A 24277-nucleotide genomic window follows, 5' to 3' on the forward strand; every position below is an offset into this window, starting at 1 on the left:
GCCTGCTAAGCGAGAAGACCACTCTGCGGAAATGACTGCCCCTCCCAGAAAAAATGGATGCTAGATGAAGTCTTGCTCCACGAATACAATCCCAGATGCTATTTGACCCCAAAACCATAAGTATGGACTGCTTGTGAAGGGGGGGTCTTTCAAGTATCACTGTATTTATATTCCAAAATTTAAACAGATTCTTTGATTCATGCATGGTAGAGTACCCCCATGAATCCCCAGCTGGCATATTAAAGAAATGTTCGATCCAATGCTTTCTGGTCATTGGGTTTAATTCTTTCGTTTTATCCCTTTGATTCCATGAAGTTCCAAAGATATCCCAGGGTTTGTTTAATTCAATGATGTCCCTTAATTCCCTGGTTTTCTGTAATTTCCCAGGGAACATTTGCTTCCATGATGCAGGGCAGTGTCACGACGGTCGCTTGATTTTGTGAGTTCCCCAAGTGTCCCAGCAGTCCTTTGGTTCCATGAGACCCTGCAATGTTGCAGTGGGTTGACCTTGTCTGGATGTCAGGTGCCCACCAAGCCGCTCTATCGTTGCCCTTCCCAGCCAGACAAACTCTCTCCCAGTCCCTTCCCAGACTCCCGACGATTCCCCAAACACCCTCACAGTTGTCCCAATCTCCCCAACCTCCCTCCCAACCCCCAAGATCCCCCAAACCCCTTCCCAGTTACCCCCATGACCCTCAACCCCTTCTCAGCCTCCCCATTCCTTCCCAAACCCCCTCCCAGTTGCCGGTCTGTCTCCCAGGCTCGGGTGAGGAGGTGCCCCAGGCTGACGGGCCCACCCTGGCAGGGGGCGGTTCCAGCAGCACGTCAGGAGCCACCCCCTGCCCCGAAAGCTCCCGCCCTGGAACCACCTCAGCTGCCCCTGCAGGGGAGAAATCCAGGCTGGAGGAGAGCAGGGGGTGGGGCCGGGCTGGGAGCTCGATGGATGAGGGCACTGGGAGAGCAGGGGAGAGGTTCCAGGAGGTTCAACAGTGTCCCAGAATTCCTTTGATTTCATGAGGCCCTGGATTGTCCCAATGGACTCTGAGATTCCATCAGCCCCCTCAATGTCACAATGGTCCCTTGATTCCAGGAGTTTCTGCAGCGTCCCAGGGTTCTTTTTGTTCCACGGGGAACTGCAGTGTCACAACGGGCCCTGAATTCCAGGAGTTTTCCCAGGGTGACAGTGCTGCCTTGATTCCATGAGATTGCCCCGTGTCCCAGGGCTCCTTTGGCTCCAGAAGGCCCTGCACTGTCACAATGGTCCTTGGTTCCATGAGGTTCCACCATGTGTTTGAGCGTGTACGAGTGTGTCTGGCCGTCTCTCAGAATGCCTGAGTGTGTCTGGGTGTGTGGGAGTGTGCTTGACTGTGTCTCAGTGTGTTTAAGTGGGTCTGGCTGTGTATGAGTGTGTGTGAGTGGGTCTGAGCGATTCCGAATGTGAGTGAATGTGTCTGGGTGTGTGCGAGTGTGTCTAAGTGTGTTTGCTGTTTTGTCTGACTGTGTGCGCGCGTGTCTAAGTGTGTTCAAGCGTGTATGTCTTTGTGAGAGTATGTGCGACTGAGTGAGAGCGTGTTTCAGTGTGCCTATGTCTTCGTGTTTGAATGTATCTGAGTCTGACTGGGTGTCTGGGAGTCTTCATGAGTGTGTCGGAGTGTGTTTAAGTGTGTCTGCATTTGGTTTGATTGTTTTCAGTGTTTCCAGGTGATTCTGAGTGCGCTTGTGTGTGTCTATGTGTTTGTGTGCGAGTGTGTGCGAGTGTTTTTTTTACTGTGTCTTACTGTGTCTGAGAGTATGCGAGTGTGTCTGAGTGTTTTTATTGCCCCTGAGTGTGTCTGAGTGTGCCTGAGTGTGTCTGACAGTCTGTGATTGATTTGAGTGGGCGAAAGTGTGTTTGAATGTGTGCAAATTCTTCTGAGTGTGTCTGGATGCGAGGGAGAGTGCTTGAGTGTTTCTGAGTGAGTTTGTGTTTTTTTGAGTGCGCTAAAGTACGTCTGAGTGTGTGCGAGTGTGTCTGAGCGTCTCCCAGTGTGCCTGTATCTGTCGGAGACTGTCTGAATGTGGCTCGGTGTGACTGTCCTTGAGTGTGTCTGAGTGTGTTTAAGCATGTATGGTTGTGTGCGAGTGGGTCCGATTGTGTCTGAGCATATCTGAGTATGAGGGAATGTGTCTGGGTGTGTCTGAGCGTTTCTGAGTTTTTCTGAGTGTATCGGAGTGTATCTGACTGTGTCTGAGTGTATCTGAGTGTGTCTGAGTGTGATGGTGTGTGAGTGTGTGTGACTGGGTGCGAGTTTATGAGAATGTGTGCGAGTGTGTGTGAGTTTGTGCGACTGTGTGCGTGCGTGAGTGTTCTGAGTGTGCCTGAGTGTGTGTGAGTGAGTTTGAGTGTGGCTGCCTCTACCTGAGTGTGTCTCAGTGTGTCGGAGAATATCTCAATGTGTCTGGGTTTATGGGAGTGTGTTCTAGTGTGCGTGAGTGTGTCTGATTGTATCTGAGTGTTTCTGGTTTAGCCTGAGTGTGTCTGAGTGTATCTGAGTATCTGAGTGTGTCTGAGCGTGTGCGAGTGTGTCTGAATGTTTCTGAGTGTATCTGAGCGTATCTCAATGTGTCTCAGAGCGTGAGTGTGCCTGATTGTGTGCGAGTGTGTCTGAATGTGTGCAAATGCTTCTGAGAGTGTCTGGATATGTCGGAGTGTTCTTGAGTGTGTCTGAGTGTGTTTCAGTGTGTCTGGCTGTGTGCGAGTGTGTCTGAGTGTGTGGCAGTGTGTCTAAGAGTGTCTGAGTGTGGCTGAGCAAGTCTGAGCGTGTGCGAGTGTGTCGGAGAATATCTGAGTGTGTCCTGGGTACCTGCGAATGTGTCTCAGTTTGCATGACTGTGCCTGAACATTTATTTATGAGTCTGATTTTTTTGTCACTGTTTGCCGGTGTATCCGATTGTGTGTGATTGTGTCTTAGTGTGTCTGGGTGCGCCTGAGTGTGTCTGATTTTGTCGGAGTGTATCTGATTGTGTCTGACCGAGTGTCTCTGATTGTGTCTGAGCGTATCTGACTGTGTCTGAATGTGACTGAGTGTGTGACTGTGTGTGAATGCGTCTGAGTGTGTCTCAGTGTGTCTGAGTGTGCCTGAGTGCGTGTGAGTTTTTCGAGTGTGGGACTGTCCTTTTGTATTTCTGAGTGTTTTTAAGTGTGCCTGAGCGTATCGGAGTGTCTGGGTTCGTCTAAGTGTGTCTGAGTGTATTGGAGCGTGTCTGAGCGTCTCTGAGGGTGTTTAAGTGTATCTGGCTTTGTGCAAGGTTGTCTTTCCATATCTTAATGTGAACGAAGGTGTCTGGGTGTGTGCGAGTGTTTCTGAGTGTGTCTGAGTGTGTCTGAATATGTCCGAGTGTATGCGAGGGTGTCTGAATATTTCTCAGTGTGTCTGAGTGTGCCTGAGTGTGTGTGAGAGTGTGTGAGTGTGTCTGGGTGTGTGAGAGTGTGCTTGAGTGTGTCTGACTGTGTTTAAGTGTGTCTGGTTGTGTGCCTGAGCGTTTTTGAGTGTGTCTGAGCGTGCCTGAGTGTTTGAGTGTGTGAGAGTGTGTCTGAATGTGTGCGAATGTTTGTGAGTGTGTCTAAGTGTGTCTGAGTGTGAGAGAGTGTTTGCCGTTGCGTCTGAGCATGTGCGAGAGTGTCTTAATTGTTTTTTACGGTGTGTGAGTGTGTCTGAGCCGGTCTGAGTGTGACTGAGTGTGTGTGAGAATGTGCGAGTGTGTCTGAGTGTGTCTTGGCTATTTTGAATGTGTCAAAGAGTTTCTGGTTTCCTGAGAGTGTGTCTGAATATGTCTGAGAATATCTGTGTGTTCGAATATATCTGGGTATGTTCGAATGTGTTTGAGTGTGTTTGAGTGCGTCTGAGAATGCGTGAGTGTTTCCGAGTGTCTGAGTGTGTCTGAATGTGTGCCAATATTTCTGACTGTGTCTGGATTTGTGGGAGTGTACCTAAGTGCGTGTGAGTGTGTTTGAGTGTGCTCAAGTGTGTCTTTGTGCGAGTGTGTCTGAGCGTGTCTGGGAGTGTGGGATTCTGCTTGAGTGTATCTGAGTGTTTTTAAGTGTGTCTGGTTGTGTGCGAGGGTGTCTGATTTTGTCGCAGTGTGTCTAAGTGTGTCTGAGTGTGTCTGAGCGTGTGCGAGTGTGTCCTGGGTTTCTGCAAATGTGTCTCAGTGTGTGTGAGAGTGCCTCAGCATTTATTTATGAGTGTGATTTTTTTGTCAGTGTTTGTAGGTGTGTCCGATTGTAAGTGTTTGTGTCAGAGTGTGTCTAAATGTGTGTGGGACTGTTCTTGAGTGTGTGAGAGTGTGTCTGAGCGTATCTGACTGTGTCTGAATGTGACTGAGCGTGTATGATTGTGTGTGAATGCATCTGAGTGTGTCTGTGTCTGAGAGTGTTTGAGAGTGTCTGGGAGTGTGTGACTGTTTCTGTGTCTGATTGTGCCTGAGTGTGCCTGAACCTGTATGAGTGTGTCTGAGTGTGTGAGTTTGTGCGAGTGTTGGACTGTGCTTTAGTGTTTCTGAGTGTGTTTAAGTGTGCATTGCTGCGTGCGAGTGTGTCTGAGCGTGTCTGAGTGTTTCTGATTGTGTCTGAGTGTGCCTGATTTTGTCTGAGTGTGTCTGAGTGTGTTAAAGTGTATCTGGCTTTGTGCGAGGTTTTCTGAGCGTATCTGAATGTGAGCGAAGATGTCTGGGTGTGTGCGAGTGTTTCTGAGTGTGTGAGAGTGTTTGCTGTTTGTCTGAGCATGTGCGAGTGTGTCTTAATGTTTTTTAGTGTGTCTGAGTGTGTCTGAGTGTGACTGAGTGTTTCTTAGTGTGTCTGGGTTTGTTTGAGTGTTTCTAAGTGTGTCTGGTTTTCTTTAGAGTGTGTCTGAATGCGTCTGAGAATATCTGTGTGCGCCAATGCGTCTGAGTGTGTTCAAGTGTGTTTGAGTGTGCCTGATTGAGTCTAAGAGTGTTTGAGTGTTTCTGAGTGTGTGAGTTTGTCTGAAAGTGTGCAAATGTTTCTGAGTGTGTCTGGATGTGTGGGAGTTTGCTTGAGTGCGTCTGAGTGCGTTTGAGTGTGCTCAAGTGTGTCTGTGTGCCAGTGTGTCTGAACGTCTCTCCGTGTGCTTGAGAGTGCCTGAGAGTGTCTGAGTGTGTCCGGGTGTGTGGGATTGTGCTTGAGTGTGTCTGAGTGTGTGCGAGTGTGTCTGAGTGTGCCTTAGCCTATCTGAGTGTGTCTGAGCGTGTCCGAGTGTGTGTCAGTGTGTATGAGTGTTTTAGTCTGTGCGATAGTGTCTCAGTGAGTCTGAGTTTATCTGACGGTATCTGAGTGTGAGTGAGTGTGACTGAGTGTGTGAGTGTGTGTCAGTGTGTATGAGTGTTTTAGTCTGTGCGATAGTGTCTCAGTGAGTCTGAGTTTATCTGACGGTATCTGAGTGTGAGTGAGTGTGACTGAGTGTGTGAGTGTGTGTTAGTGTGTGTGAGTTTTAGCGAGTGTGTGCGAGTGTGTCTGATTGTGTCTGGGTGTGCCTGAGTGTGTCGGAGTATATCTGAATGTGTCTGGGTTTGTGCGACTGTGTCTCAGTGTGTGTGAGTGTACCTGAGCATATATTTTTAGTCTGATTATTTGTCACTGTTTGCAGGTGTGTCTGAGTGTATGTGCTTGTGTCTGAGTGTGTCTGAGTGTGTCTACGTGTGTCCTGCAATGTGAGAGTGTGACTGAGTGTACCTGAGTGTTTCTGAGAGTGTGTGAGTGTTTCTGAGTGTGCGAGAGTGTGAATGTGTGCGAATATTTCTGAGTGTGTCTGGATGTGTGGGAGTGTGCTTGAGTGTGTCTGAGTGTGTTTGAATATGCACAAGTGTGTCTGAGTTTGTGAGAGTGTGTCTGAGCATCTCTCAGTGTGCCTTTATGAGTCTGAGTGTGTCTGAATGTGTCTGTGTGTGTTTGGACATGTGGGAGTGTGCTTGAGTGTTTCTGAGTGTGCTTAAGTGTGTCTGGCTTTTTGTGAGTGTGTCTGAGTGTGTCTGAACCTTTCTGAGTGTGAGTGAATGTGTCTGAGTCTGTCTGAGCGTGTCTGAGTGTGATTGAGTGTGTGTTAGTGTGTTCGAGTGTGTGTGAATATGTGTGAGTGTGTGCGAGTGTGTCTGAGCGTGTCTGAGTGTGACTGATTGTGTGTGTGCTGATATGTCTGAGTGTGTCTGGGTTTGTTTGGGTGTGTCTGAGTGTGGGTGACTGTGCCTGAGCCTATATTTATGGGTCTGATTATCAGTGTTTGCAAGTTTTTCTGAGTGTGCATTATTGTTTCTGAGTGTGTCTGAATGTGTCTGAGCATATCTGAGTGTGTGCGAGTGCGTCTGATTGTGTGCGAGTGTGTATGAGTGTGTCTGGGTGTACCTGAGTGTGTCGTAGAGTTTCGGAGTATATCTGAGTGTGTCTGCGTTTGTGCGAATGTTTGCATTGCATAGACAAGTCTTGAGCACACACCTGGTGTTGGTGTGGGGAGATGACCTTGAGGAAGTACAAATGCCATCAGCCTCATGGGGGGTTTTGAAGTTATGTGAGACCAGGAGTGTCTCGATGTCACTTCGCATTTATGGTACTAAACCCTGCAAAACCTCTGGATGCAGCTCTAGGATGTGCTTCTGTGGACAGAGCTCCCCGTTTCCATCACTCAGGCCGTGGGGTATCTCAGATAGTGGTAGAGCAGGTGGCACCCCACAAGGGCTGAGGTGCATCCAGGCTCCGGGCGTGCCAGCAGAAGCTGCCCCTGCTGCCATGAACTGTCTGTGTCTGTGTGCAAGGGGAGAACTCGTGTGTCTGAAAACACTCGCATGACCGAACGGTGAGCCCCTGTCAGGGTACCACCGACTCTTGGCCAACTGGTCATCCACCAGGACCTCAGAGGCCATTTTCCAGCACTGTTACACAGCATGTAATTCCCAGTCTGTCTGTACAGCCGGGGTTGCCCCATCCCAGGGACAGAATCCGGCACTTCCCCTTCTTGAACTTCCTCTTGATGATGATTGCCCAAACCTCTGGTTTGAAGTCTCTCTGCAGGGTCTCCCTCTTCCATGAGGCCCTAGAGTGTCACAGTGGCCCCTTGATTCCCTTGAATCTGCAGTGTTCATTGTTCCATGTGCTCCATGAGGCCCCATATTGTCATAATGGCACTGAAATGAGAGGATCTCCTTTCTAAACAACTTCGTAAATCGGAAGTTTTTTCTTAGATAAAAATCCTAATCAAGAAAGGGATTTGCTTTCTTGGCATGGTAGTGGTCTTTTCTTTTAAGACTACAATTAGTTTTAGGAGAGAGAATGCAGATGATACATGAAAACTAATAGAGAGTGTCTCGTCTGCCCACCTTCAAGAAATTAGCTTACATGCCTCAGAAAACTTGTCTAATAAGAGATTGTTCTGTTAAAAAGAAAGTCAATTAGACATTGTTGAAGCAAATGGGAAGTTCTAAGACACATCTTAGCTGGTCCTAGAACATTTAGTTTAGGGGTTGGAGGTCGGATAGATCAATCAGAGAAGCTACGAGGCCTGTTAAGCGAGAAGACCACTCTGCGGAAATGACTGCCCCTCCCAGAAAAAAATGGATGCTAGATGAAGTCTTGCTCCACGAATACAATCCCAGATGCTATTTGACCCCAAAACCATAAGTATGGACTGCTTGTGAAGGGGGGGGTCTTTCAAGTATCACTGTATTTATATTCCAAAATTTAAACAGATTCTTTGATTCATGCATGGTAGAGTACCCCCATGAATCCCCAGCTGGCATATTAAAGAAATGTTCGATCCAATGCTTTCTGGTCATTGGGTTTAATTCTTTCGTTTTATCCCTTTGATTCCATGAAGTTCCAAAGATATCCCAGGGTTTGTTTAATTCAATGATGTCCCTTAATTCCCTGGTTTTCTGTAATTTCCCAGGGAACATTTGCTTCCATGATGCAGGGCAGTGTCACGACGGTCGCTTGATTTTGTGAGTTCCCCAAGTGTCCCAGCAGTCCTTTGGTTCCATGAGACCCTGCAATGTTGCAGTGGGTTGACCTTGTCTGGATGTCAGGTGCCCACCAAGCCGCTCTATCGTTGCCCTTCCCAGCCAGACAAACTCTCTCCCAGTCCCTTCCCAGACTCCCGACGATTCCCCAAACACCCTCACAGTTGTCCCAATCTCCCCAACCTCCCTCCCAACCCCCAAGATCCCCCAAACCCCTTCCCAGTTACCCCCATGACCCTCAACCCCTTCTCAGCCTCCCCATTCCTTCCCAAACCCCCTCCCAGTTGCCGGTCTGTCTCCCAGGCTCGGGTGAGGAGGTGCCCCAGGCTGACGGGCCCACCCTGGCAGGGGGCGGTTCCAGCAGCACGTCAGGAGCCACCCCCTGCCCCGAAAGCTCCCGCCCTGGAACCACCTCAGCTGCCCCTGCAGGGGAGAAATCCAGGCTGGAGGAGAGCAGGGGGTGGGGCCGGGCTGGGAGCTCGATGGATGAGGGCACTGGGAGAGCAGGGGAGAGGTTCCAGGAGGTTCAACAGTGTCCCAGAATTCCTTTGATTTCATGAGGCCCTGGATTGTCCCAATGGACTCTGAGATTCCATCAGCCCCCTCAATGTCACAATGGTCCCTTGATTCCAGGAGTTTCTGCAGCGTCCCAGGGTTCTTTTTGTTCCATGGGGAACTGCAGTGTCACAACGGGCCCTGAATTCCAGGAGTTTTCCCAGGGTGACAGTGCTGCCTTGATTCCATGAGATTGCCCCGTGTCCCAGGGCTCCTTTGGCTCCAGAAGGCCCTGCACTGTCACAATGGTCCTTGGTTCCATGAGGTTCCACCATGTGTTTGAGCGTGTACGAGTGTGTCTGACCGTCTCTCAGAATGCCTGAGTGTGTCTGGGTGTGTGGGAGTGTGCTTGACTGTGTCTCAGTGTGTTTAAGTGGGTCTGGCTGTGTATGAGTGTGTGTGAGTGGGTCTGAGCGATTCCGAATGTGAGTGAATGTGTCTGGGTGTGTGCGAGTGTGTCTAAGTGTGTTTGCTGTTTTGTCTGACTGTGTGCGCGCGTGTCTAAGTGTGTTCAAGCGTGTATGTCTTTGTGAGAGTATGTGCGACTGAGTGAGAGCGTGTTTCAGTGTGCCTATGTCTTCGTGTTTGAATGTATCTGAGTCTGACTGGGTGTCTGGGAGTCTTCATGAGTGTGTCGGAGTGTGTTTAAGTGTGTCTGCATTTGGTTTGATTGTTTTCAGTGTTTCCAGGTGATTCTGAGTGCGCTTGTGTGTGTCTATGTGTTTGTGTGCGAGTGTGTGCGAGTGTTTTTTTTACTGTGTCTTACTGTGTCTGAGAGTATGCGAGTGTGTCTGTTTTTATTGCCCCTGAGTGTGTCTGAGTGTGCCTGAGTGTGTCTGACAGTCTGTGATTGATTTGAGTGGGCGAAAGTGTGTTTGAATGTGTGCAAATTCTTCTGAGTGTGTCTGGATGCGAGGGAGAGTGCTTGAGTGTTTCTGAGTGAGTTTGTGTTTTTTTGAGTGCGCTAAAGTACGTCTGAGTGTGTGCGAGTGTGTCTGAGCGTCTCCCAGTGTGCCTGTATCTGTCGGAGACTGTCTGAATGTGGCTCGGTGTGACTGTCCTTGAGTGTGTCTGAGTGTGTTTAAGCATGTATGGTTGTGTGCGAGTGGGTCCGATTGTGTCTGAGCATATCTGAGTATGAGGGAATGTGTCTGGGTGTGTCTGAGCGTTTCTGAGTTTTTCTGAGTGTATCGGAGTGTATCTGACTGTGTCTGAGTGTATCTGAGTGTGTCTGAGTGTGATGGTGTGTGAGTGTGTGTGACTGGGTGCGAGTTTATGAGAACGTGTGCGAGTGTGTGTGAGTTTGTGCGACTGTGTGCGTGCGTGAGTGTTCTGAGTGTGCCTGAGTGTGTGTGAGTGAGTTTGAGTGTGGCTGCCTCTACCTGAGTGTGTCTCAGTGTGTCGGAGAATATCTCAATGTGTCTGGGTTTATGGGAGTGTGTTCTAGTGTGCGTGAGTGTGTCTGATTGTATCTGAGTGTTTCTGGTTTAGCCTGAGTGTGTCTGAGTGTATCTGAGTATCTGAGTGTGTCTGAGCGTGTGCGAGTGTGTCTGAATGTTTCTGAGTGTATCTGAGCGTATCTCAATGTGTCTCAGAGCGTGAGTGTGCCTGATTGTGTGCGAGTGTGTCTGAATGTGTGCAAATGCTTCTGAGAGTGTCTGGATATGTCGGAGTGTTCTTGAGTGTGTCTGAGTGTGTTTCAGTGTGTCTGGCTGTGTGCGAGTGTGTCTGAGTGTGTGGCAGTGTGTCTAAGAGTGTCTGAGTGTGGCTGAGCAAGTCTGAGCGTGTGCGAGTGTGTCGGAGAATATCTGAGTGTGTCCTGGGTACCTGCGAATGTGTCTCAGTTTGCATGACTGTGCCTGAACATTTATTTATGAGTCTGATTTTTTTGTCACTGTTTGCCGGTGTATCCGATTGTGTGTGATTGTGTCTTAGTGTGTCTGGGTGCGCCTGAGTGTGTCTGATTTTGTCGGAGTGTATCTGATTGTGTCTGACCGAGTGTCTCTGATTGTGTCTGAGCGTATCTGACTGTGTCTGAATGTGACTGAGTGTGTGACTGTGTGTGAATGCGTCTGAGTGTGTCTCAGTGTGTCTGAGTGTGCCTGAGTGCGTGTGAGTTTTTCGAGTGTGGGACTGTCCTTTTGTATTTCTGAGTGTTTTTAAGTGTGCCTGAGCGTATCGGAGTGTCTGGGTTCGTCTAAGTGTGTCTGAGTGTATTGGAGCGTGTCTGAGCGTCTCTGAGGGTGTTTAAGTGTATCTGGCTTTGTGCAAGGTTGTCTTTCCATATCTTAATGTGAACGAAGGTGTCTGGGTGTGTGCGAGTGTTTCTGAGTGTGTCTGAGTGTGTCTGAATATGTCCGAGTGTATGCGAGGGTGTCTGAATATTTCTCAGTGTGTCTGAGTGTGCCTGAGTGTGTGTGAGAGTGTGTGAGTGTGTCTGGGTGTGTGAGAGTGTGCTTGAGTGTGTCTGACTGTGTTTAAGTGTGTCTGGTTGTGTGCCTGAGCGTTTTTGAGTGTGTCTGAGCGTGCCTGAGTGTTTCTGAGTGTGTGAGAGTGTGTCTGAATGTGTGCGAATGTTTGTGAGTGTGTCTAAGTGTGTCTGAGTGTGAGAGAGTGTTTGCCGTTGCGTCTGAGCATGTGCGAGAGTGTCTTAATTGTTTTTTACGGTGTGTGAGTGTGTCTGAGCCGGTCTGAGTGTGACTGAGTGTGTGTGAGAATGTGCGAGTGTGTCTGAGTGTGTCTTGGCTATTTTGAATGTGTCAAAGAGTTTCTGGTTTCCTGAGAGTGTGTCTGAATATGTCTGAGAATATCTGTGTGTTCGAATATATCTGGGTATGTTCGAATGTGTTTGAGTGTGTTTGAGTGCGTCTGAGAATGCGTGAGTGTTTCCGAGTGTCTGAGTGTGTCTGAATGTGTGCCAATATTTCTGACTGTGTCTGGATTTGTGGGAGTGTACCTAAGTGCGTGTGAGTGTGTTTGAGTGTGCTCAAGTGTGTCTTTGTGCGAGTGTGTCTGAGCATCTCTCCGTGTGCCTGACAGTGTCTGAGTGTGTCTGAGCGTGTCTGGGAGTGTGGGATTCTGCTTGAGTGTATCTGAGTGTTTTTAAGTGTGTCTGGTTGTGTGCGAGGGTGTCTGATTTTGTCGCAGTGTGTCTAAGTGTGTCTGAGTGTGTCTGAGCGTGTGCGAGTGTGTCCTGGGTTTCTGCAAATGTGTCTCAGTGTGTGTGAGAGTGCCTCAGCATTTATTTATGAGTGTGATTTTTTTGTCAGTGTTTGTAGGTGTGTCCGATTGTAAGTGTTTGTGTCAGAGTGTGTCTAAATGTGTGTGGGACTGTTCTTGAGTGTGTGAGAGTGTGTCTGAGCGTATCTGACTGTGTCTGAATGTGACTGAGCGTGTATGATTGTGTGTGAATGCATCTGAGTGTGTCTAAGTGTGTCTGAGAGTGTTTGAGAGTGTCTGGGAGTGTGTGACTGTTTCTGTGTCTGATTGTGCCTGAGTGTGCCTGAACCTGTATGAGTGTGTCTGAGTGTGTGAGTTTGTGCGAGTGTTGGACTGTGCTTTAGTGTTTCTGAGTGTGTTTAAGTGTGCATTGCTGCGTGCGAGTGTGTCTGAGCGTGTCTGAGTGTTTCTGATTGTGTCTGAGTGTGCCTGATTTTGTCTGAGTGTGTCTGAGTGTGTTAAAGTGTATCTGGCTTTGTGCGAGGTTTTCTGAGCGTATCTGAATGTGAGCGAAGATGTCTGGGTGTGTGCGAGTGTTTCTGAGTGTGTGAGAGTGTTTGCTGTTTGTCTGAGCATGTGCGAGTGTGTCTTAATGTTTTTTAGTGTGTCTGAGTGTGTCTGAGTGTGACTGAGTGTTTCTTAGTGTGTCTGGGTTTGTTTGAGTGTTTCTAAGTGTGTCTGGTTTTCTTTAGAGTGTGTCTGAATGCGTCTGAGAATATCTGTGTGCGCCAATGCGTCTGAGTGTGTTCAAGTGTGTTTGAGTGTGCCTGATTGAGTCTAAGAGTGTTTGAGTGTTTCTGAGTGTGTGAGTTTGTCTGAAAGTGTGCAAATGTTTCTGAGTGTGTCTGGATGTGTGGGAGTTTGCTTGAGTGCGTCTGAGTGCGTTTGAGTGTGCTCAAGTGTGTCTGTGTGCCAGTGTGTCTGAACGTCTCTCCGTGTGCTTGAGAGTGCCTGAGAGTGTCTGAGTGTGTCCGGGTGTGTGGGATTGTGCTTGAGTGTGTCTGAGTGTGTGCGAGTGTGTCTGAGTGTGCCTTAGCCTATCTGAGTGTGTCTGAGCGTGTCCGAGTGTGTGTCAGTGTGTATGAGTGTTTTAGTCTGTGCGATAGTGTCTCAGTGAGTCTGAGTTTATCTGACGGTATCTGAGTGTGAGTGAGTGTGACTGAGTGTGTGAGTGTGTGTCAGTGTGTATGAGTGTTTTAGTCTGTGCGATAGTGTCTCAGTGAGTCTGAGTTTATCTGACGGTATCTGAGTGTGAGTGAGTGTGACTGAGTGTGTGAGTGTGTGTTAGTGTGTGTGAGTTTTAGCGAGCGTGTGCGAGTGTGTCTGATTGTGTCTGGGTGTGCCTGAGTGTGTCGGAGTATATCTGAATGTGTCTGGGTTTGTGCGACTGTGTCTCAGTGTGTGTGAGTGTGCCTGAGCATATATTTTTAGTCTGATTATTTGTCACTGTTTGCAGGTGTGTCTGAGTGTATGTGCTTGTGTCTGAGTGTGTCTGAGTGTGTCTACGTGTGTCCTGCTATGTGAGAGTGTGACTGAGTGTACCTGAGTGTTTCTGAGAGTGTGTGAGTGTTTCTGAGTGTGCGAGAGTGTGAATGTGTGCGAATATTTCTGAGTGTGTCTGGATGTGTGGGAGTGTGCTTGAGTGTGTCTGAGTGTGTTTGAATATGCACAAGTGTGTCTGAGTTTGTGAGAGTGTGTCTGAGCATCTCTCAGTGTGCCTTTATGAGTCTGAGTGTGTCTGAATGTGTCTGTGTGTGTTTGGACATGTGGGAGTGTGCTTGAGTGTTTCTGAGTGTGCTTAAGTGTGTCTGGCTTTTTGTGAGTGTGTCTGAGTGTGTCTGAACCTTTCTGAGTGTGAGTGAATGTGTCTGAGTCTGTCTGAGCGTGTCTGAGTGTGATTGAGTGTGTGTTAGTGTGTTCGAGTGTGTGTGAATATGTGTGAGTGTGTGCGAGTGTGTCTGAGCGTGTCTGAGTGTGACTGATTGTGTGTGTGCTGATATGTCTGAGTGTGTCTGGGTTTGTTTGGGTGTGTCTGAGTGTGGGTGACTGTGCCTGAGCCTATATTTATGGGTCTGATTATCAGTGTTTGCAAGTTTTTCTGAGTGTGCATTATTGTTTCTGAGTGTGTCTGAATGTGTCTGAGCATATCTGAGTGTGTGCGAGTGCGTCTGATTGTGTGCGAGTGTGTATGAGTGTGTCTGGGTGTACCTGAGTGTGTCGTAGAGTTTCGGAGTATATCTGAGTGTGTCTGCGTTTGTGCGAATGTTTGCATTGCATAGACAAGTCTTGAGCACACACCTGGTGTTGGTGTGGGGAGATGACCTTGAGGAAGTACAAATGCCATCAGCCTCATGGGGGGTTTTGAAGTTATGTGAGACCAGGAGTGTCTCGATGTCACTTCGCATTTATGGTACTAAACCCTGCAAAACCTCTGGATGCAGCTCTAGGATGTGCTTCTGTGGACAGAGCTCCCCGTTTCCATCACTCAGGCCGTGGGGTATCTCAGATAGTGGTAGAGCAGGTGGCACCCCACAAGGGCTGAGGTGCATCCAGGCTCCGGGCGTGCCAGCAGAAGCTGCCCCTGCTGCCATGAACTGTCTGTGTCTGTGTGCAAGGGGAGAACTCGTGTGTCTGAAAACACTCGCATGACCGAACGGTGAGCCCCTGTCAGGGTACCACCGACTCTTGGCCAACTGGTCATCCACCAGGACCTCAGAGGCCATTTTCCAGCACTGTTACACAGCATGTAATTCCCAGTCTGTCTGTACAGCCGGGGTTGCCCCATCCCAGGGACAGAATCCGGCACTTCCCCTTCTTGAACTTCCTCTTGATGATGATTGCCCAAACCTCTGGTTTGAAGTCTCTCTGCAGGGTCTCCCTCTTCCATGAGGCCCTAGAGTGTCACAGTGGCCCCTTGATTCCCTTGAATCTGCAGTGTTCATTGTTCCATGTGCTCCATGAGGCCCCATATTGTCATAATGGCACTGAAATGAGAGGATCTCCTTTCTAAACAACTTCGTAAATCGGAAGTTTTTTCTTAGATAAAAATCCTAATCAAGAAAGGGATTTGCTTTCTTGGCATGGTAGTGGTCTTTTCTTTTAAGACTACAATTAGTTTTAGGAGAGAGAATGCAGATGATACATGAAAACTAATAGAGAGTGTCTCGTCTGCCCACCTTCAAGAAATTAGCTTACATGCCTCAGAAAACTTGTCTAATAAGAGATTGTTCTGTTAAAAAGAAAGTCAATTAGACATTGTTGAAGCAAATGGGAAGTTCTAAGACACATCTTAGCTGGTCCTAGAACATTTAGTTTAGGGGTTGGAGGTCGGATAGATCAATCAGAGAAGCTACGAGGCCTGCTAAGCGAGAAGACCACTCTGCGGAAATGACTGCCCCTCCCAGAAAAAATGGATGCTAGATGAAGTCTTGCTCCACGAATACAATCCCAGATGCTATTTGACCCCAAAACCATAAGTATGGACTGCTTGTGAAGGGGGGGGTCTTTCAAGTATCACTGTATTTATATTCCAAAATTTAAACAGATTCTTTGATTCATGCATGGTAGAGTACCCCCATGAATCCCCAGCTGGCATATTAAAGAAATGTTCGATCCAATGCTTTCTGGTCATTGGGTTTAATTCTTTCGTTTTATCCCTTTGATTCCATGAAGTTCCAAAGATATCCCAGGGTTTGTTTAATTCAATGATGTCCCTTAATTCCCTGGTTTTCTGTAATTTCCCAGGGAACATTTGCTTCCATGATGCAGGGCAGTGTCACGACGGTCGCTTGATTTTGTGAGTTCCCCAAGTGTCCCAGCAGTCCTTTGGTTCCATGAGACCCTGCAATGTTGCAGTGGGTTGACCTTGTCTGGATGTCAGGTGCCCACCAAGCCGCTCTATCGTTGCCCTTCCCAGCCAGACAAACTCTCTCCCAGTCCCTTCCCAGACTCCCGACGATTCCCCAAACACCCTCACAGTTGTCCCAATCTCCCCAACCTCCCTCCCAACCCCCAAGATCCCCCAAACCCCTTCCCAGTTACCCCCATGACCCCCAACCCCTTCTCAGCCTCCCCATTCCTTCCCAAACCCCCTCCCAGTTGCCGGTCTGTCTCCCAGGCTCGGGTGAGGAGGTGCCCCAGGCTGACGGGCCCACCCTGGCAGGGGGCGGTTCCAGCAGCACATCAGGAGCCACCCCCTGCCCCGAAAGCTCCCGCCCTGGAACCACCTCAGCTGCCCCTGCAGGGGAGAAATCCAGGCTGGAGGAGAGCAGGGGGTGGGGCCGGGCTGGGAGCTCGATGGATGAGGGCACTGGGAGAGCAGGGGAGAGGTTCCAGGAGGTTCAACAGTGTCCCAGAATTCCTTTGATTTCATGAGGCCCTGGATTGTCCCAATGGACTCTGAGATTCCATCAGCCCCCTCAATGTCACAATGGTCCCTTGATTCCAGGAGTTTCTGCAGCGTCCCAGGGTTCTTTTTGTTCCATGGGGAACTGCAGTGTCACAACGGGCCCTGAATTCCAGGAGTTTTCCCAGGGTGACAGTGCTGCCTTGATTCCATGAGATTGCCCCGTGTCCCAGGGCTCCTTTGGCTCCAGAAGGCCCTGCACTGTCACAATGGTCCTTGGTTCCATGAGGTTCCACCATGTGTTTGAGCGTGTACGAGTGTGTCTGACCGTCTCTCAGAATGCCTGAGTGTGTCTGGGTGTGTGGGAGTGTGCTTGACTGTGTCTCAGTGTGTTTAAGTGGGTCTGGCTGTGTATGAGTGTGTGTGAGTGGGTCTGAGCGATTCCGAATGTGAGTGAATGTGTCTGGGTGTGTGCGAGTGTGTCTAAGTGTGTTTGCTGTTTTGTCTGACTGTGTGCGCGCGTGTCTAAGTGTGTTCAAGCGTGTATGTCTTTGTGAGAGTATGTGCGACTGAGTGAGAGCGTGTTTCAGTGTGCCTATGTCTTCGTGTTTGAATGTATCTGAGTCTGACTGGGTGTCTGGGAGTCTTCATGAGTGTGTCGGAGTGTGTTTAAGTGTGTCTGCATTTGGTTTGATTGTTTTCAGTGTTTCCAGGTGATTCTGAGTGCGCTTGTGTGTGTCTATGTGTTTGTGTGCGAGTGTGTGCGAGTGTTTTTTTTACTGTGTCTTACTGTGTCTGAGAGTATGCGAGTGTGTCTGAGTGTTTTTATTGCCCCTGAGTGTGTCTGAGTGTGCCTGAGTGTGTCTGACAGTCTGTGATTGATTTGAGTGGGCGAAAGTGTGTTTGAATGTGTGCAAATTCTTCTGAGTGTGTCTGGATGCGAGGGAGAGTGCTTGAGTGTTTCTGAGTGAGTTTGTGTTTTTTTGAGTGCGCTAAAGTACGTCTGAGTGTGTGCGAGTGTGTCTGAGCGTCTCCCAGTGTGCCTGTATCTGTCGGAGACTGTCTGAATGTGGCTCGGTGTGACTGTCCTTGAGTGTGTCTGAGTGTGTTTAAGCATGTATGGTTGTGTGCGAGTGGGTCCGATTGTGTCTGAGCATATCTGAGTATGAGGGAATGTGTCTGGGTGTGTCTGAGCGTTTCTGAGTTTTTCTGAGTGTATCGGAGTGTATCTGACTGTGTCTGAGTGTATCTGAGTGTGTCTGAGTGTGATGGTGTGTGAGTGTGTGTGACTGGGTGCGAGTTTATGAGAACGTGTGCGAGTGTGTGTGAGTTTGTGCGACTGTGTGCGTGCGTGAGTGTTCTGAGTGTGCCTGAGTGTGTGTGAGTGAGTTTGAGTGTGGCTGCCTCTACCTGAGTGTGTCTCAGTGTGTCGGAGAATATCTCAATGTGTCTGGGTTTATGGGAGTGTGTTCTAGTGTGCGTGAGTGTGTCTGATTGTATCTGAGTGTTTCTGGTTTAGCCTGAGTGTGTCTGAGTGTATCTGAGTATCTGAGTGTGTCTGAGCGTGTGCGAGTGTGTCTGAATGTTTCTGAGTGTATCTGAGCGTATCTCAATGTGTCTCAGAGCGTGAGTGTGCCTGATTGTGTGCGAGTGTGTCTGAATGTGTGCAAATGCTTCTGAGAGTGTCTGGATATGTCGGAGTGTTCTTGAGTGTGTCTGAGTGTGTTTCAGTGTGTCTGGCTGTGTGCGAGTGTGTCTGAGTGTGTGGCAGTGTGTCTAAGAGTGTCTGAGTGTGGCTGAGCAAGTCTGAGCGTGTGCGAGTGTGTCGGAGAATATCTGAGTGTGTCCTGGGTACCTGCGAATGTGTCTCAGTTTGCATGACTGTGCCTGAACATTTATTTATGAGTCTGATTTTTTTGTCACTGTTTGCCGGTGTATCCGATTGTATGTGATTGTGTCTTAGTGTGTCTGGGTGCGCCTGAGTGTGTCTGATTTTGTCGGAGTGTATCTGATTGTGTCTGACCGAGTGTCTCTGATTGTGTCTGAGCGTATCTGACTGTGTCTGAATGTGACTGAGTGTGTGACTGTGTGTGAATGCGTCTGAGTGTGTCTCAGTGTGTCTGAGTGTGCCTGAGTGCGTGTGAGTTTTTCGAGTGTGGGACTGTCCTTTTGTATTTCTGAGTGTTTTTAAGTGTGCCTGAGCGTATCGGAGTGTCTGGGTTCGTCTAAGTGTGTCTGAGTGTATTGGAGCGTGTCTGAGCGTCTCTGAGGGTGTTTAAGTGTATCTGGCTTTGTGCAAGGTTGTCTTTCCATATCTTAATGTGAACGAAGGTGTCTGGGTGTGTGCGAGTGTTTCTGAGTGTGTCTGAGTGTGTCTGAATATGTCCGAGTGTATGCGAGGGTGTCTGAATATTTCTCAGTGTGCCTGAGTGTGTGTGAGAGTGTGTGAGTGTGTCTGGGTGTGTGAGAGTGTGCTTGAGTGTGTCTGACTGTGTTTAAGTGTGTCTGGTTGTGTGCCTGAGCGTTTTTGAGTGTGTCTGAGCGTGCCTGAGTGTGTCTGAGAGTGTGTGAGTGTTTCTGAGTGTGTGAGAGTGTGTCTGAATGTGTGCGAATGTTTGTGAGTGTGTCTAAGTGTGTCTGAGTGTGAGAGAGTGTTTGCCGTTGCGTCTGAGCATGTGCGAGAGTGTCTTAATTGTTTTTTACGGTGTGTGAGTGTGTCTGAGCCGGTCTGAGTGTGACTGAGTGTGTGTGAGAATGTGCGAGTGTGTCTGAGTGTGTCTTGGCTATTTTGAATGTGTCAAAGAGTTTCTGGTTTCCTGAGAGTGTGTCTGAATATGTCTGAGAATATCTGTGTGTTCGAATATATCTGGGTATGTTCGAATGTGTTTGAGTGTGTTTGAGTGCGTCTGAGAATGCGTGAGTGTTTCCGAGTGTCTGAGTGTGTCTGAATGTGTGCCAATATTTCTGACTGTGTCTGGATTTGTGGGAGTGTACCTAAGTGCGTGTGAGTGTGTTTGAGTGTGCTCAAGTGTGCATCTCTCCTTTGTGCGAGTGTGTCTGAGCGTGTCTGGGAGTGTGGGATTCTGCTTGAGTGTATCTGAGTGTTTTTAAGTGTGTCTGGTTGTGTGCGAGGGTGTCTGATTTTGTCGCAGTGTGTCTAAGTGTGTCTGAGTGTGTCTGAGCGTGTGCGAGTGTGTCCTGGGTTTCTGCAAATGTGTCTCAGTGTGTGTGAGAGTGCCTCAGCATTTATTTATGAGTGTGATTTTTTTGTCAGTGTTTGTAGGTGTGTCCGATTGTAAGTGTTTGTGTCAGAGTGTGTCTAAATGTGTGTGGGACTGTTCTTGAGTGTGTGAGAGTGTGTCTGAGCGTATCTGACTGTGTCTGAATGTGACTGAGCGTGTATGATTGTGTGTGAATGCATCTGAGTGTGTCTGTGTCTGAGAGTGTTTGAGAGTGTCTGGGAGTGTGTGACTGTTTCTGTGTCTGATTGTGCCTGAGTGTGCCTGAACCTGTATGAGTGTGTCTGAGTGTGTGAGTTTGTGCGAGTGTTGGACTGTGCTTTAGTGTTTCTGAGTGTGTTTAAGTGTGCATTGCTGCGTGCGAGTGTGTCTGAGCGTGTCTGAGTGTTTCTGATTGTGTCTGAGTGTGCCTGATTTTGTCTGAGTGTGTCTGAGTGTGTTAAAGTGTATCTGGCTTTGTGCGAGGTTTTCTGAGCGTATCTGAATGTGAGCGAAGATGTCTGGGTGTGTGCGAGTGTTTCTGAGTGTGTGAGAGTGTTTGCTGTTTGTCTGAGCATGTGCGAGTGTGTCTTAATGTTTTTTAGTGTGTCTGAGTGTGTCTGAGTGTGACTGAGTGTTTCTTAGTGTGTCTGGGTTTGTTTGAGTGTTTCTAAGTGTGTCTGGTTTTCTTTAGAGTGTGTCTGAATGCGTCTGAGAATATCTGTGTGCGCCAATGCGTCTGAGTGTGTTCAAGTGTGTTTGAGTGTGCCTGATTGAGTCTAAGAGTGTTTGAGTGTTTCTGAGTGTGTGAGTTTGTCTGAAAGTGTGCAAATGTTTCTGAGTGTGTCTGGATGTGTGGGAGTTTGCTTGAGTGCGTCTGAGTGCGTTTGAGTGTGCTCAAGTGTGTCTGTGTGCCAGTGTGTCTGAACGTCTCTCCGTGTGCTTGAGAGTGCCTGAGAGTGTCTGAGTGTGTCCGGGTGTGTGGGATTGTGCTTGAGTGTGTCTGAGTGTGTGCGAGTGTGTCTGAGTGTGCCTTAGCCTATCTGAGTGTGTCTGAGCGTGTCCGAGTGTGTGTCAGTGTGTATGAGTGTTTTAGTCTGTGCGATAGTGTCTCAGTGAGTCTGAGTTTATCTGACGGTATCTGAGTGTGAGTGAGTGTGACTGAGTGTGTGAGTGTGTGTCAGTGTGTATGAGTGTTTTAGTCTGTGCGATAGTGTCTCAATGAGTCTGAGTTTATCTGACGGTATCTGAGTGTGAGTGAGTGTGACTGAGTGTGTGAGTGTGTGTTAGTGTGTGTGAGTTTTAGCGAGCGTGTGCGAGTGTGTCTGATTGTGTCTGGGTGTGCCTGAGTGTGTCGGAGTATATCTGAATGTGTCTGGGTTTGTGCGACTGTGTCTCAGTGTGTGTGAGTGTGCCTGAGCATATATTTTTAGTCTGATTATTTGTCACTGTTTGCAGGTGTGTCTGAGTGTATGTGCTTGTGTCTGAGTGTGTCTGAGTGTGTCTACGTGTGTCCTGCTATGTGAGAGTGTGACTGAGTGTACCTGAGTGTTTCTGAGAGTGTGTGAGTGTTTCTGAGTGTGCGAGAGTGTGAATGTGTGCGAATATTTCTGAGTGTGTCTGGATGTGTGGGAGTGTGCTTGAGTGTGTCTGAGTGTGTTTGAATATGCACAAGTGTGTCTGAGTTTGTGAGAGTGTGTCTGAGCATCTCTCAGTGTGCCTTTATGAGTCTGAGTGTGTCTGAATGTGTCTGTGTGTGTTTGGACATGTGGGAGTGTGCTTGAGTGTTTCTGAGTGTGCTTAAGTGTGTCTGGCTTTTTGTGAGTGTGTCTGAGTGTGTCTGAACCTTTCTGAGTGTGAATGTGTCTGAGTCTGTCTGAGCGTGTCTGAGTGTGATTGAGTGTGTGTTAGTGTGTTCGAGTGTGTGTGAATATGTGTGAGTGTGTGCGAGTGTGTCTGAGCGTGTCTGAGTGTGACTGATTGTGTGTGTGCTGATATGTCTGAGTGTGTCTGGGTTTGTTTGGGTGTGTCTGAGTGTGGGTGACTGTGCCTGAGCCTATATTTATGGGTCTGATTATCAGTGTTTGCAAGTTTTTCTGAGTGTGCATTATTGTTTCTGAGTGTGTCTGAATGTGTCTGAGCATATCTGAGTGTGTGCGAGTGCGTCTGATTGTGTGCGAGTGTGTATGAGTGTGTCTGGGTGTACCTGAGTGTGTCGTAGAGTTTCGGAGTATATCTGAGTGTGTCTGCGTTTGTGCGAATGTTTGCATTGCATAGACAAGTCTTGAGCACACACCTGGTGTTGGTGTGGGGAGATGACCTTGAGGAAGTACAAATGCCATCAGCCTCATGGGGGGTTTTGAAGTTATGTGAGACCAGGAGTGTCTCGATGTCACTTCGCATTTATGGTACTAAACCCTGCAAAACCTCTGGATGCAGCTCTAGGATGTGCTTCTGTGGACAGAGCTCCCCGTTTCCATCACTCAGGCCGTGGGGTATCTCAGATAGTGGTAGAGCAGGTGGCACCCCACAAGGGCTGAGGTGCATCCAGGCTCCGGGCGTGCCAGCAGAAGCTGCCCCTGCTGCCATGAACTGTCTGTGTCTGTGTGCAAGGGGAGAACTCGTGTGTCTGAAAACACTCGCATGACCGAACGGTGAGCCCCTGTCAGGGTACCACCGACTCTTGGCCAACTGGTCATCCACCAGGACCTCAGAGGCCATTTTCCAGCACTGTTACACAGCATGTAATTCCCAGTCTGTCTGTACAGCCGGGGTTGCCCCATCCCAGGGACAGAATCCGGCACTTCCCCTTCTTGAACTTCCTCTTGATGATGATTGCCCAAACCTCTGGTTTGAAGTCTCTCTGCAGGGTCTCCCTCTTCCATGAGGCCCTAGAGTGTCACAGTGGCCCCTTGATTCCCTTGAATCTGCAGTGTTCATTGTTCCATGTGCTCCATGAGGCCCCATATTGTCATAATGGCACTGAAATGAGAGGATCTCCTTTCTAAACAACTTCGTAAATCGGAAGTTTTTTCTTAGATAAAAATCCTAATCAAGAAAGGGATTTGCTTTCTTGGCATGGTAGTGGTCTTTTCTTTTAAGACTACAATTAGTTTTAGGAGAGAGAATGCAGATGATACATGAAAACTAATAGAGAGTGTCTCGTCTGCCCACCTTCAAGAAATTAGCTTACATGCCTCAGAAAACTTGTCTAATAAGAGATTGTTCTGTTAAAAAGAAAGTCAATTAGACATTGTTGAAGCAAATGGGAAGTTCTAAGACACATCTTAGCTGGTCCTAGAACATTTAGTTTAGGGGTTGGAGGTCGGATAGATCAATCAGAGAAGCTACGAGGCCTGCTAAGCGAGAAGACCACTCTGCGGAAATGACTGCCCCTCCCAGAAAAAATGGATGCTAGATGAAGTCTTGCTCCACGAATACAATCCCAGATGCTATTTGACCCCAAAACCATAAGTATGGACTGCTTGTGAAGGGGGGGGTCTTTCAAGTATCACTGTATTTATATTCCAAAATTTAAACAGATTCTTTGATTCATGCATGGTAGAGTACCCCCATGAATCCCCAGCTGGCATATTAAAGAAATGTTCGATCCAATGCTTTCTGGTCATTGGGTTTAATTCTTTCGTTTTATCCCTTTGATTCCATGAAGTTCCAAAGATATCCCAGGGTTTGTTTAATTCAATGATGTCCCTTAATTCCCTGGTTTTCTGTAATTTCCCAGGGAACATTTGCTTCCATGATGCAGGGCAGTGTCACGACGGTCGCTTGATTTTGTGAGTTCCCCAAGTGTCCCAGCAGTCCTTTGGTTCCATGAGACCCTGCAATGTTGCAGTGGGTTGACCTTGTCTGGATGTCAGGTGCCCACCAAGCCGCTCTATCGTTGCCCTTCCCAGCCAGACAAACTCTCTCCCAGTCCCTTCCCAGACTCCCGACGATTCCCCAAACACCCTCACAGTTGTCCCAATCTCCCCAACCTCCCTCCCAACCCCCAAGATCCCCCAAACCCCTTCCCAGTTACCCCCATGACCCCCAACCCCTTCTCAGCCTCCCCATTCCTTCCCAAACCCCCTCCCAGTTGCCGGTCTGTCTCCCAGGCTCGGGTGAGGAGGTGCCCCAGGCTGACGGGCCCACCCTGGCAGGGGGCGGTTCCAGCAGCACGTCAGGAGCCACCCCCTGCCCCGAAAGCTCCCGCCCTGGAACCACCTCAGCTGCCCCTGCAGGGGAGAAATCCAGGCTGGAGGAGAGCAGGGGGTGGGGCCGGGCTGGGAGCTCGATGGATGAGGGCACTGGGAGAGCAGGGGAGAGGTTCCAGGAGGTTCAACAGTGTCCCAGAATTCCTTTGATTTCATGAGGCCCTGGATTGTCCCAATGGACTCTGAGATTCCATCAGCCCCCTCAATGTCACAATGGTCCCTTGATTCCAGGAGTTTCTGCAGCGTCCCAGGGTTCTTTTTGTTCCATGGGGAACTGCAGTGTCACAACGGGCCCTGAATTCCAGGAGTTTTCCCAGGGTGACAGTGCTGCCTTGATTCCATGAGATTGCCCCGTGTCCCAGGGCTCCTTTGGCTCCAGAAGGCCCTGCACTGTCACAATGGTCCTTGGTTCCATGAGGTTCCACCATGTGTTTGAGCGTGTACGAGTGTGTCTGACCGTCTCTCAGAATGCCTGAGTGTGTCTGGGTGTGTGGGAGTGTGCTTGACTGTGTCTCAGTGTGTTTAAGTGGGTCTGGCTGTGTATGAGTGTGTGTGAGTGGGTCTGAGCGATTCCGAATGTGAGTGAATGTGTCTGGGTGTGTGCGAGTGTGTCTAAGTGTGTTTGCTGTTTTGTCTGACTGTGTGCGCGCGTGTCTAAGTGTGTTCAAGCGTGTATGTCTTCGTGAGAGTATGTGCGACTGAGTGAGAGCGTGTTTCAGTGT

The 24277-nt window shown here is 48.7% G+C and overlaps 4 long non-coding RNA genes across 4 annotated transcripts; all 4 read right to left on the bottom strand.

Annotated features, from left to right (window-relative positions):
• Positions 1 to 263: 263 nt before the first annotated feature.
• On the bottom strand, positions 264 to 907 carry LOC120324752. The gene is made up of 2 exons (XR_005566282.1): positions 870 to 907; positions 264 to 484 (listed from the first exon to the last, which is right to left on the bottom strand). It is a non-coding gene; the product is annotated as an uncharacterized LOC120324752 (long non-coding RNA).
• A 6903-nt stretch (positions 908 to 7810) lies between these two features.
• On the bottom strand, positions 7811 to 8454 carry LOC120324751. Its single transcript, XR_005566281.1, has 2 exons — positions 8417 to 8454; positions 7811 to 8031 (listed from the first exon to the last, which is right to left on the bottom strand). It is a non-coding gene; the product is annotated as an uncharacterized LOC120324751 (long non-coding RNA).
• A 6944-nt stretch (positions 8455 to 15398) lies between these two features.
• LOC113999166 lies at positions 15399 to 16042 on the bottom strand. Its single transcript, XR_003544766.1, has 2 exons — positions 16005 to 16042; positions 15399 to 15619 (listed from the first exon to the last, which is right to left on the bottom strand). It is a non-coding gene; the product is annotated as an uncharacterized LOC113999166 (long non-coding RNA).
• A 6917-nt stretch (positions 16043 to 22959) lies between these two features.
• Positions 22960 to 23603, bottom strand: LOC113999165. The gene is made up of 2 exons (XR_003544765.1): positions 23566 to 23603; positions 22960 to 23180 (listed from the first exon to the last, which is right to left on the bottom strand). It is a non-coding gene; the product is annotated as an uncharacterized LOC113999165 (long non-coding RNA).
• Positions 23604 to 24277: the final 674 nt, after the last annotated feature.

Source organism: Pipra filicauda, unplaced genomic scaffold, assembly GCF_003945595.2.
Source record: "Pipra filicauda isolate LSUMZ 115617 unplaced genomic scaffold, ASM394559v2 scaffold687_size377397_pilon, whole genome shotgun sequence".
Taxonomy (NCBI): Eukaryota; Metazoa; Chordata; class Aves; order Passeriformes; family Pipridae; genus Pipra; species Pipra filicauda.